We start from the raw sequence: 13,663 nt of genomic DNA on the forward strand, positions 1-13,663 counted from the left end.
TATATGCAAAGCATTTCAACTTGCTTGAATTTCAAACATTTTTCGCCAGCTTCATTCCTGTGTCATGCCTATTAATGTGCCAATGTGTGTGAGTCACATGCATACACATACTTATATATACACAAACATATATATATATATATATATATATATATATATATATATATATATATATATATATATATGTGTGTATTTATGCGTGCGAGTGACTGTGTATGTAGCTCACAGCTACAATCGAGCGCGCCTGCAACGCTAAATGACATTTGACTGCGTTGGCGGCAGTCTTCGGGTATATGTATATGTATTGTGTGTGAGTGTGTTTGCGCTCAGTACCTCCCATCTCCCATTTGTCCCACTCAGACCGCAGTTGTCGCCCCACTTAGCGCTCTCCCACACAGATGATTTTTATTTAGTTTGTTTCTGTACTCTCATATTCATTTGCATTTTTGTGCGACGATGTTGTCGGCATCATCGCTGTTTGGAATTTTATTTACTTAACGTATTTTCAGTATACAATTCTGTTTGTTTTGATTTGTATGCAACAAATACAGTTTCAATTCTGCTTTACACGATTCATAAATTTAATTGATGTGTGTAAATATAAATTATTTCAAAAACTAAAATTTTAACTAAATATGGATAAAATAAAAATATGGAAATAGACTTTTTATTTTGCTCCTATTTAATAGCAAATGTAATGCTTGATACGCTACGGAATTGAAACATGGTAATCTATGGCCACCTATTAGGCACTTCGCCTGTTCGGATGCTGCATTGTGTTCTTTTATAAACAGTGATGGGGGGAAACGTCGAGTACAGTTCAAGCTCAATAAATGAGATTTCTATTAGTTATTAATGAATTGTTTAAAATAGATTATTTATTTTGATGATTGCAATTATTGCATAAAGAATATGCATATAAAAATTAAAAATGTTAATTAAATAAGAAAGAATTTTCCAATCGGTTCACTTAAGCTGCGATCCACTGTACTCACGAAGCAACTGATTTAATTATTGTGCACTATGTATTCCATGCCAAGGGCCAATTTATTATAATGCAAGCGGACAATCAATACTTGCATAAATGCTTATACACGTACGTACATATACACAAAGACACATACAGCCATTTGTTCAGAAGAACCTTTGTCAGCTGCGGCTTCAATCTATGCACATAATTTCACTTTAAACTTTTTACTGACAAAACGTAATTTACCGCTGTTCCATTTCTTTTTCATTGTGTGGCTTGTAGACGAACGCGATTGCAAGAGCGGGTCCACTGGAGAGAACAGAAACAGCTTACTATTGCCGCTTACAATGTTTTTTGCCGATTCTTTTTGGGTTGGTTTGCGCCGCTCTTATTTTTGACTGTGTCGTTGTCTTTTGTCTTGTATCTTGCACATATTTTTAATCCACGTTAGCTGCGTAGCGGCCTATTAGCGCAGAGCTTTTGCTTGGCCTTTTGTTTTCACTATGTTTACAAATATGTAAAAAGATACAAATGGATAACCTTGAAAAGACGTCTACATATCCATTCACACACCCATATGTACATATTAGAAATATTCATTAAATGAAAATCTCAATATGGGATAATGAATTTTTTAATATTATTTTGTGTCAATACATAAATCAACATTTGATGGCGACTGGTCAACGAACCTTCGCTGCCGCTGCTTAGTTAACAAATAATGCTACAAACTGTTAGTTTTTGTTATCTCAACGCATTGGCAGCAACAGAAGCAGCAGAAGCGACAAGCAAGCAATAGTAGTAATAAGTGGAGAGGGAAAGAGGGAGAGAAATATAATTTTTAATTATCGCAAAACGTAAAAAGTAACGCCTACTTGAGAGTTAGTTTGTGGCTAGTTGGGGCAGTCCGTGAATCAGGCGAGGCGATTAACACACGTTACACACATTTTCAATTTCAATAATAAAAGAAAAGTAAAACCAAACACAAACACATTCACAAGCATACAGACACAAGCGCACGCACTCGAACACACACATGAAGTAACTAGAAATAAGCTGCAAAACCAATCGCAGCCCAAGCGACGATGATTGTGAAGTTGTAACCCAGCAATGCACAGTGGGTGTAGCATTGGAATGAGTGAAAACGAAAGTATAATCAGAACATTTTTTTTAAATCTAGTATAAATAGGAAAATATAATGACCAAAATACAAAAAAACCTAGTAAATAGGTTATTATTGTTTGTTATTATTATTTATTATTATTAATTATTAAATAATATAGTCATTTTTTCGTAAACACTTTGACGCTCAGAGCGACCGCGCTGCTTGGCAATTTGACTGCCTCAATGTAAACGACGGCATCGTCAAGTGAGCGCGCTATAACTTTGACAACGATAAATTGTGGTATGCTGGCCGACGTCGCTGTCGACGTTACCCTCCGTCGTCGTTCGTTTGCCTGTGAACGAAAGAGCGAGAGCACTGTAGAATGAGAAGGAGGAGAGTGGAAAGTGCGTCGTTTGCCTCTCTACGCTTTAAATTCGTTTGCATCGCATACTGCGTTCGTTGTTCTTCTCTGCACTTGTCGTTTATTGTCGTTGTTATTGTTGTTGCTGCTGCTGCTTTTGCGGCTGAGGCTGCTGGTGCACCTCTACAAAGCACACGATGTGGCAATGGCGGTTTACTGAGCGCCGTTTAATGTGCGCTTATCACATTTGCTATTTATGGTTTTGCTTGCAAAATTAGCTTTTTTTCACTTTTCGCTTTGTGATAACATAATACATGTGTCACACACAAGCTATGCACACATTTGTAGAAAAGTAGCTACACACACGATCATACACGTATCCACACACACGCACACACACATACTCACACGTTGAAGATGTAATGTAAACTTCTAACGTGAACTTTAATATATAAATATATAAAAACTTACTGCTTGCTGCGGTTATTGTTATTTGCTCTTAATACTTATATTCGTTCATGAAATCAAAAGAGAATATGGCCTTTGAATAATGTCCGCCCTGCTGTCCGGCCAGCCATTTTGCCGCCATAGCAGCTAGAGACTGCAGTATGCTCCCTTTTACAGCAAAAAAAAAAAACTAAAAATTTTGCTACACGTCTCTACTGACTTACCAAAGAAAGCATTAGTTGGAGTGCTCGACTTGTAGATACCCTGATCACCCACCGATCTGCATTTGTAAATATACTCCACAGTTTATATCTGTGCATAGATATGTTAAGCACATGTAGATACATTTATAGAATAATAGAAACGTATAAAAAATTTCAAGTAGTGATATTTATACTCTCCAGATGATTCGAGCTAGCACCTAAAGCACAATAAAATATGCTATTTGTTAAAATAAACAATTAATTAATCTGGTAGGGGGTGCTCGACTTTTCTTTGCTTTTAAATGTACTCCATGTTCAAACATGTTCAAATCACCTGATTCAGGGTATCTTCTAGTTCGGCACCCCTCACTGGAGCTTTCTTATTTGTCTTCTTTTTCTGTTGTTACAAGAAGTTAGCGCACAGTGGATTAATTTGCTATAGAATCTAAATAATTTGCAATGGAAGGAAACCAGTTTTTCCATTAAAATAATTAAAAATAAACATTGTATTTTTTCGATATAAATATATGGAAAGTCAAGCGTTTTAATTACAGTGAAACAAAATCAAAAATAATTAGCGATTGTTATCGATACTATATAAATTATCATTGATATATGAAGTGTCATTGCCTTTAAAGGAACTTTTCACATTTTCTCTTAAACACTTGGAAATTTACGTATAAGATAATTTGAGCTGTAAAAAGTAATAATTGAACCACTGTGTTCTGCTGCAGTTATTCCCTGCCCTCTCTTATCGTTCGTTTGGTTTGTCAATAATGCAATCAGTTGTGTAGTTTGATTAAAGAAATATTATTATTATTATTATTATTATTATTTTGTTCATGCATGTGTGTGTGTATGTGTGGATTTTGTGTCACAATTTGCGGTTTTGAGTTACATACATACATACGTGCTGCTTACAAGCATACATACATACACACATGCACACATACCAAGTTACAAGCCAACTGTGCTGCCTAGTTAAAGAGCTCATCTTTAGGCAGTACATACTTACATATGCACATACATTCATACACATACAGTCTGTCAAGAAACACTTTACACAGTGGAAAAAATCTCAATTTTTTGACTTTATGTAAAAAAATAAAGAGTTTTTGTTTAATTTAACTAATTTTTTTTAATGGTTAACTGTTTAATAGGTATTTTTAAATCAAATTATAGAAAACAGAAACAAAAACAATAATGGTGAAACTTAAAAAACAACAAAAACTTAGATTACTCATATTTTACACTGTCAAGAAACTCTTTACACACTTCTTATATATTGTTCTAAATTTAAAATGTAAAACTAATTATAACTAATTTTGAAATACTTAATATTTAGTATGGCCCCCCTTAGCATTCTGTACATGTTGGAGTCTTCTTTTCATTGAGTTGACCAAGTTTTGAATATACTCTAGGGGTATCTTCTGCCACTCTTCCAGTACGAAAGCTTTTAGCTGTCCACGGTTGGTTGGATTCCTTTTTCCAACCTTTTGCTTTAAATAAGACCACGCATGTTCGATTGGGTTGAGATCTGGGCTTTGGGGTGGTGTATCCAAGACCTTTCCGCAGTTGTAAAGCAACCAATTACGTACATTATACTCCTTATGTTTTGGATCGTTGTCTTGGTAAAATTTAAAAGTTGGCCGATTTTCACTAATAAAGCCAAATTTGGTTAAAAAATATTGCTCGGCATTCATTGTGTTTTCAATGAATACCAATTCACCGACTCCTTGGCTGGAAATGCAGGCCCAAACCATAACCGACAGCTTTCCAAATTTGACTGTTGGAATGATATTCGCTTTGTCGTAAGCTTTAGAGACCTTTCGCCATACTTTGGGCGGACCTTCGTTGTAATACAACATTATTTTGGTCTCGTCGCAAAATATAACGTCCTTTCAATACTCCTCTGGGTGCCTAAGCATAGTAAGAGCAAAACAGAAGCGCTTTTCCACATTTGTCGACGACAGCAAGGGTTTCTTACGTGCCACTTTCGAAGAATACCCATGCCGTAGAATAGCCTGACGGATCGTTTCGTGGGACACATCCACACCACACTCTTCTTTGAGCTCCTTGGCAAGAGTTCTGGTCGAGATTTGGGGATTTGATTTGATCTTTCGCATCATAAGGCGGCTTGCCCGATCAGATATCTTTTTTTTTCGGCCACCCACACCCTTTGCCTCAAGTCTTCCCTCATTTCCGCGCGACTGAGAACGTTGTATATGGTTTTTCTTGACACAGAAAACATTTCCACTAATTCTGGAACTGATTTGCCCAACTGCCGATTGTAGAAGATCAATTGGACAACATCGAAGCTTAATCTCTTTCCGGGCATTATTAATCAAAATTTGTATTGCTTTTATACAGTGGCTCCAACGCCAAATCGGACAAGACTATTTATTTTTTTCAAAGTGTTTTTTCTTATGCAGTAAGTTAATTTTTTATCGTTTTCACATTTTTGCTTAAATCTATTATGTATAAGCCTCCCAAAACAAAAAAAAAATTTGTAATTTCAAACGGCAACATTTTTTTTATTTTAAAAAACGAGCAACAAGTCCGATTTTGAGCTTCAACGCCAAATCGGACAAAAGAAAACTTAAATGAAAAATAACAGAAAAACGTAATATTTAATATTTTGTTGCAAAACCTTTGTTTGCGACAACAGCCTGCAAGCGATTGGGAACTGATTTGACCAACTTTTTGCAGATCTCTGGCTCTATGGAGTTCCAAGCTGCAAGTAATCCCTTTTTTAATTGGTCAACTGTGTTATACCGGTTTTGGTACACTTTCCTCGCCAAAATTTCCCACAGATTCTCTATGACGTTTATATCCGGGCTCTGGGCAGGTGTTTGGATCAGTTTAGGACAGTTATAGATTAGCCAGAGCCTAGCTAGCATTGAAGTGTGCTTGGGGTCGTTGTCTTGATAAAGAGCAAAGTCTTCAAGTATCCCCAATTTCTCCGCACTCTGCTTAACATTTTTCTTCAAAATGTCAAGGTAGCCAAATTTATCCAATATGCCATCAATAAAATGCAAATGGCCAACTCCCGCACTCGACATACAGCCCCAAACCATGACTGAACCTCCTCCATGCTTAACAGTGCCTATGGTGTTCTTGGGCTCAAACTCAGTATTTGGTTTACGCCACACATACACCTTACCATCGGACCCATGCAAATTAAATTTACTTTCATCAGTAAACAACACCTTTAAATAAGATAAGTGTATGATGATATGATGATTATAATATGATATACAACCAACTAACATGATTCCAAAAGTCATCGGTTTTTAGCAAGTACTCTTTTGCGAATTTTATTCTAAACGCCTTGTTCTTAGGGCTAATATACGGCTTTTTTTGTGCAACTCGGCCATGCAAATCATACCGATGCAAAGTATTGCGCACTGTGTTGTCACACACATCCTTTGCAAAGTTTGTTTTTATTGACATCCCGAGTTCCTTTGCGGTTTTAAAGGGATCAACCTTAATTTCCCTTATAATTGACCGTTCTTCTCTTGAGTTTAATCGCTTTCTTTTTCCCTCCTGGCTTTTGTTAATTAATCTTCCATCCTCCCGAAACCTTTTTATGATATCATGAACGGTAGATTTGCTTCTTCCGACCAGATCTGCTATTTCCCTAACGGGTTTGCCATCAAAATGCAGTTTTAATATTATTTGGCGTGCCTCAACACCAGTTTGCTTCCCACGTGGAGCCATTTCGCAAAAATAATTTGTGTTACTGTCACTTATGAGCTTGAGAACATAACGAAATGCAATAAGCAAAACAAAAACGAAAATCTCCGTCAAATAACGGATCTTTTTCTTGCAGTTTTCTTTTGTCCGATTTGGCGTTGAAGCTCAAAATCGGACTTGTTGCTCGTTTTTTAAAATAAAAAAAATGTTGCCGTTTGAAATTACAATTTTTTTTTTCTGTTTTGGGAGGCTTATACATTATATATTTAATAAAAAATGTGAAAACGATAAAAAATTAACTTAGTGTTAAAGAAAAACAACTGTGAAAAAAATAAATAGTCTTGTCCGATTTGGCGTTGGAGCCACTGTATGTGTACTCAGCCAAATTTCGCACAAAGTGAAAAATAAACACAAAAATAGAGATGCATAGACAGATTCTAAAGGCATAGTTAACGGTAAAGCCCCGTTATTTCTTAGAATCAGAGCAAAACAGATGAAGAGAACAAAATGTGTAAAGAGTTTCTTGACAGTGTAAAATATGAGTAATCTAAGTTTTTGTTGTTTTTTAAGTTTCACCATTATTGTTTTTGTTTCTGTTTTCTATAATTTGATTTAAAAATACCTATTAAACAGGTAACCATTAAAAAAAATTAGTTAAATTAAACAAAAACTCTTTATTTTTTTACATAAAGTCAAAAAATTGAGATTTTTTCCACTGTGTAAAGTGTTTCTTGACAGACTGTATATGGATAGCTTAATGCAATTTCTATTATTGTCAAGAACGTTAAAGTTGTCATTTTGTTTGTCTAGAAAACTTATGAGCGAAGATAATAAATTCAAATAATTTGTTTTCTCCACAGTGACCGAATGGTCCGACCAATGGGCGCTATTCAAAGCTGATTGATAATGGTAAGTCAAGATTTTTAAAGTAATTTGATATATTGATACTAAATTGATGGCAAATTGTAAAGACTTTATGTCTTATTGTTTTTAATTTACTTAAGCTAACCTAAATTGATAAAAGCATGTAAGTAACTTTAGGCCATTTTGATTTTGATTTATATTTCGGACATTGTCTTGAAAATTCACAAAATAAGTTCAATAGGACATAAAGGTTCCTTAATACCGTTAGCAATTATAATTTGACTAATTTGCAAGGTTGTCAAATAACGGTAATAACTTGATGCGTAGCGAAGACGAGTAACGAAATTAAATTAAGCCTAATTAACTTAATACATTGTTTATGAGCACCCATGTAAAGTGTGCGATTGCCATGGGTTAAAGATGTACTCATACACATGCGCCCACATCAATACACACACTCAAACACATGCATTTATGTACAGTGAGTGCTCAGAGAACTTGAAACCGAATCAAAAACTTTGTTCCATTACCATACCATTCCCTGTTTGCCCAAATAATCCAATTAGCTGTCACACGGTTAAAAGGAAGAAGATATAAATACACGAAAATTATAAGCAACACGTAGGCAGAGAGAAATTATGCCTGTGCTAAGTTTGGATGTATTTGTTGTTGTGATTGTTTTCTGCTGGTTACACTCTAAACAATTTCCATATGCAGCAAATGCAAAAATAAAAAGTAAAATAAAAAAACAGCAGCAGCAGTCATGTGCAGTGTCCTGGGAGCAACAGCGGCAGAACCTGCAGAGCAGCACCAACAACAAAAACAATGTAGACAAAACCACCGCTGCGACGCTTTTGGCACACAAATCTCAATTTAAAACAATCAAATGGAATGAAACAACACAAAGTATAAAAAAAATCACGAACAACAACAGAAACAACGACGGCAACAGAAAACGACGCAAAACTGTAAACAAACGAAATATCTACAACTACATATACACAGTCAAGTGATGGCATATTCACATGCATACCGACTGCCGATGTCGCAATATACTCACACATACAATCTCACTTACTCACACTAATGCAGAGCTGCCTGCCTGCCTGCCTACTGTTTGTTCACCACACTCGGAGCGTTGGTCTTGCCGAAATGTCTCACCGTCGTCACGTCGTTGATGCTTGTCAGTCGGTCAGTCGGGAGGTCGTTTCGTCGAGTTCATGCGTTCCGGTTCAATCGTCTACAACGTAACGCAACGCCTTGGCAATGAAACGTTTCAGTTTCTGTTAAAACGCGAATGTGTTTGGTTCGTCAGAGCTGAACGGCATTTATTTGAAATTTTTTTGCGTACCGCAAACACGAACGCCGAAGCAGCTGTAAAAAGACCGACGGTAAAACAAATATAAATTAAGCAGAGCATTAGTCGTGCGTAACAAAGTGACTAAACAGCCGGCCTTAGGGCAGGGCTAATAAAAGTAAATAAACAACAGCTAAAATTGGCAGTCGCAAGTGTATTGTCTTTCTTACACAACTACATACATACACAAAGGTTTGTAAGTATTGGCGTTCAAATAGTATACGTGTATATATAAATAAATTGAGCTCAAGTGTCAAAAGGCAAGGCCACAATAACAACAAACGTAAAAAGAAGAATCTGTGTTTAAAAAGCGCATTGCTACAATTATTGCAAATATTCGGTGTTTGTGCTGCTCTCGCTAGTTTCGTCTTCACTTTGCAGCGGCGGCGTCGACGTTCGCAATGACATTTGCACGCACTGTGTGATTAGTATCGATGAACATGCTAACAATTTTTTGCGCACCATGTGCGGCATATTTGGTGCGCGTTTGTTAAACAGTGCGTGAAAACGAGCACTGGCAACAACAAAAACAAAAGGCAATTCTATAAATAAGAGCAAGAAATATTTATCAATAAATAAATAAGAAAAATTGAAGTATTTTTAAAATGAAATGTGCGTAATTCTGGTTTGATCTTAAAATATTCAAAATTAATAATTGAAACATAAATTTGCAAGTATTTGTCACAACGAAGAACACGTTTAAAAACGGTTTACTAATTAAATGCTGTTGGTTCAAATACATTATAAATGTGAATAAATCATGTTTCTATTCCCAGTGTTCCATTGTGCGCTTTCTAATTGCTGACACGCCAAGACAGCATCAATTCTGCGGTGTAAATAGCAACGTTGCCAAATTATAAATATCTGTAACTACAGTGAACACTTTCCATTTGGAATGCTTCGGTTTCAAACGCTATTTTCTTTAGAAAAAATGACTATTGTGTATTCATAACACTATGATGAGCATAGTCTGGATAATCATATAATAATAGTAAATAATGAAAATAATAATAAATGAATATGAATAATATGGTAATAATAAAATGTAATTTAATGTTTATTGAACATGGCTCAATAATAAATTAACAAAGGTGCTCTAGTCGAGGCGGCATGACTAGGAAATACCTTTCACCCTGCGAAGAGGTGTTATTTCAATCACACATTGGAAGCATGCAAAATCCAAAGTATACGAAATATGCGTATTCTTACTGAAATACCCGCAATGAATTAGGAGTTGCCATCTCTTATGGTATTTTTATCGAAAATAAGAAAATAGCATGAATGATCGAATAATAAAAATAGAAGCTCCGACGTTTGGTATACAGAAGGAATATATTTTAAATAACAAGTTGGACGGACATGGACAAGGCGGAGATTAGAAATGCAATACCGCACTTTTTTGTAAATAGATTAGAAAAACATTAAATGATGCTTATGAGCAAATGAGTATACAAATATTATTGGTTCTAGCCTAATTAATTATAAAATACATAATTATGAATTACCCACACTTTTCATAATGCCATTTGTATAAGTATATATTATTGTTTATCCAGACGTGGTTAAAAATGTGTTGATAATTAACCCAACCCGTCCTCCCCTCCTCTCTCTGTCAATTCAGTTTGCATAAATTAGGCATGCAAAACGCATTCATATCACCTGAGTGCTGCAATTAAAATGTGGAAGAAAAAGTAGCAAAGCACAAGAAATTGAAATGTGCTTTGTTTTTTGTTCATTTCATGTATGGTTTTTGTTGTCTTTGATTAATCAGAAAAAATGGTAAGGCGACGGCAATTTGCACATCGCTGAGCACAAGTAATTTTAATGAAGTAGAACTAATTTCTAATTAAAAGCAACATAAAAACAAAACCGAAACAAATAAGGCAAACTAAATGCATGAACGAGACACGAAATAAAGAAGAAACAACTAAGAAAGATCTAGTCGATGTTGACCGACTGGGCAATACCCTGCCCAATGACCGATCTGCCTTCATAAATATACTCTGACACTTGTATCTGTAGCATGGAAATCACATTTGCCACGTGCTTTTGCCTATTGGTCGAATTGAGTTACTTGATGGATTTTAGTGAAATTTTCAGCATATCCTATTAAAATATTTGTCGATTTTTTAAAAATAGAAACTCTTTAATACATTAGCTATATTTGCAACTGAATTTCAATTTAAAAAAAGCAATATTTGGAGCCGGTATTCAAAGTATATCTACATGCAAAATTTAGAGATTAACTCTTAAGACGTATGAGATATAATTTAAAACTGAGTAATACGGGATATCGTTAATACGGGAACAACTATCGATTATTGGAAACAGCCTTGAAATAAGTTTCCTATATAGTGACATACAAATCGACTTATCTCGTCGTCCTCATCAAGAATATATATGTACTTTGTTGGTCCTTTCGCTGTTACATAAAGCATCACAAAACCATTATACCCTGATCTCCCAATTTCAGCGAGTTTTTGGGTATAAAAAGAAAACAAGGACAAGCAACGCATCGACGAAACTAAAGCGAAAAGACAGCGGCAGCGGTAGCGGCAGCGAGTGAGATAGCGACCTGAAGCTGCTTAGCGGCGTCGCTGCCAGCGCCGACGTCTGCAGCTATGGCAACAGCGGGCAATAACGAGTTTAAAGGTCCGCTAGCTTGAGTACAGCGTACTTACACACACACACATGCGAGCACACACACACACGCGCACACATACACATACACACACACGCGCGCAGAGTGGCAGACAAACAGGCAGACGAACGTAGACAGAGAGAAAGAGAGAGAGAGAGAGAGCGCGAGAGAAAGAAGACTTTCTCTGTCACAGCGTAAAAGTTCTATACTTTTATGCTTTTATTTTTGACAGCCCAAAAATAATCGCATTTTGATAAGAAAAAAAATGAGAAGCGTTTCAACTCTCACTCATTCGTTCTCTCTATCTCATACAGAGTAAAAAAGGTGAAAAAATAACAGCGGAACGGCACAGCAGCAGTGGTAAAGCAGCGCTGTAACTGCGCCGCGTACAACTTATATTTTCTTTTAGTGCTCGTGCTGCTTTGTGCTTTCAAACAAATAAAACTGGTTTTCGTCTCAATTAAACAAACCAAAAACAAAAACAAAAACAAAAATAAAAATAAACAAAAACGAACGAAGAATTAATAAGACATTTGTATGTTTGCTGTTGCCGTTGCTGTTGTCGTTGCGTTGAACTAGAGCTGAAAAAGTAAAAAGTAAGCGCGGGAGGTTAATAAACGACTGTGTTGGATAGTGGGCGGGGTGGGGTGTACGATAATAGATATGCACGTTAACACTGTAAAGTATGTCGAATTAGCCGCGTAAATACATAGACGGCGAAATATCAATGACTATTTCGGACAGAAAAAAAAAACAAAGTAAGAGTGCTCTACTTGGGCCAACTCGACTAGGCTGCTCTGAACTCTGCGAGGAGCTGATATTCCAATCTTTGTTTTTAACGAATTAAAGAATATTTATCTTTAGTCAAATACAGAATTAACTATTTGAGTGCTGACTTAAAGCCAAATGTTCAGCTTGGCATTTAGCCTAAACAGCTGCTGTTGCTGCCTCTGCTGCTGGTTGGACCTGTCCTGTGACATGGCGGGTTCTCTCGGTTACGCCATTCTTTAGAACGCTCTAACACATGGCATGCATGCTCTGGGCCCATGGTAACTCTGGGCCAAGTGCAATGATCTTTAGGTACACTCTGTCGTTAACTTACATAACGTGCATAGCAAACAACGCGCATTTAACCCATTGACTACGCTTGGACTGCAGTACGAACGATGCTATGGAAAGTTGATTGTTTAATAAGACTTTAAATCGAATTTGCACAGTGCGATAACGATAGCAATCCCTCAATAAATTGGATGTTTCCATTTTCTGTAGCATTCGAGTTATGCTTAAAAACGAATCGAAATTATCGATAAGAATATGGAATGTGATACCGAAAAACAATGATAAATTCGAGCTACGTTTGGTATAAAGAATCAAATTTAAAATTTGAAGTCATTAGATTACATACATTTTAATGTACCCGTTATAGCCCTTCCATATTCAATGAGTTCAGGTTGAACTTTTGCATTTTTTTTCATAAACATTAAAAGTTTTTACGTAAAATGCGTAAAAATTTCGAGTATATCAATTTATATTGTGCAGATATTCATGTTTATTGGCTTAGCCTTACCATGCTTAAGCTGTTGAGCACTGCTTTAGGTCTGATGAACACTAAAATAAATAAATTGCATTCAAATTTAGAGCCCATGGCTTGTAAATTTCGCTAGTCCAATGAGAAAATTCTTTTCTTTTTATTTGCCTCATTCAATGAAAACGCATTGTATTAATATTTGTAGTACATTATTAATTTAACTCTTTATGTCTAGTCATAAATCTCAACAACGTAAAAATATGTAAAGTAATGTTCCTCAATATATTTATTTGGCTTGCCTTTCCAATTGAACGTTAATTGAAGAGAGCGATGTGGGTCTTTATTATACCCTGATCCCATTGAAAATGGGTATTCAGGATATAATGGTTTTATGCAAATGTATAAATGTATAAATGTATATATATATGTATATATATGAATAGGCAGAAGGAGGCGTGGCAGACCCCATAAAGTATATATATTCTCTATCA

The 13,663-nt window shown here is 35.8% G+C and overlaps 1 long non-coding RNA gene across 1 annotated transcript in view; it reads left to right on the plus strand.

The window, feature by feature from the left end:
• LOC111604363 overlaps nt 1-13,663 on the plus strand; it is a 46,005-nt gene that overhangs the window by 5,244 nt on the left and 27,098 nt on the right. The window contains exon 2 of the long non-coding RNA XR_002751747.2: nt 7,643-7,691. This is a non-coding gene — a long non-coding RNA (uncharacterized LOC111604363). The remainder of the gene's footprint in view (nt 1-7,642; nt 7,692-13,663) is intronic.

The sequence above is a fragment of the Drosophila hydei genome, unplaced genomic scaffold (assembly GCF_003285905.1).
Source record: "Drosophila hydei strain 15085-1641.00,03,60 unplaced genomic scaffold, DhydRS2 tig00000060-arrow-pilon, whole genome shotgun sequence".
Taxonomy (NCBI): domain Eukaryota; kingdom Metazoa; phylum Arthropoda; class Insecta; order Diptera; family Drosophilidae; genus Drosophila; species Drosophila hydei.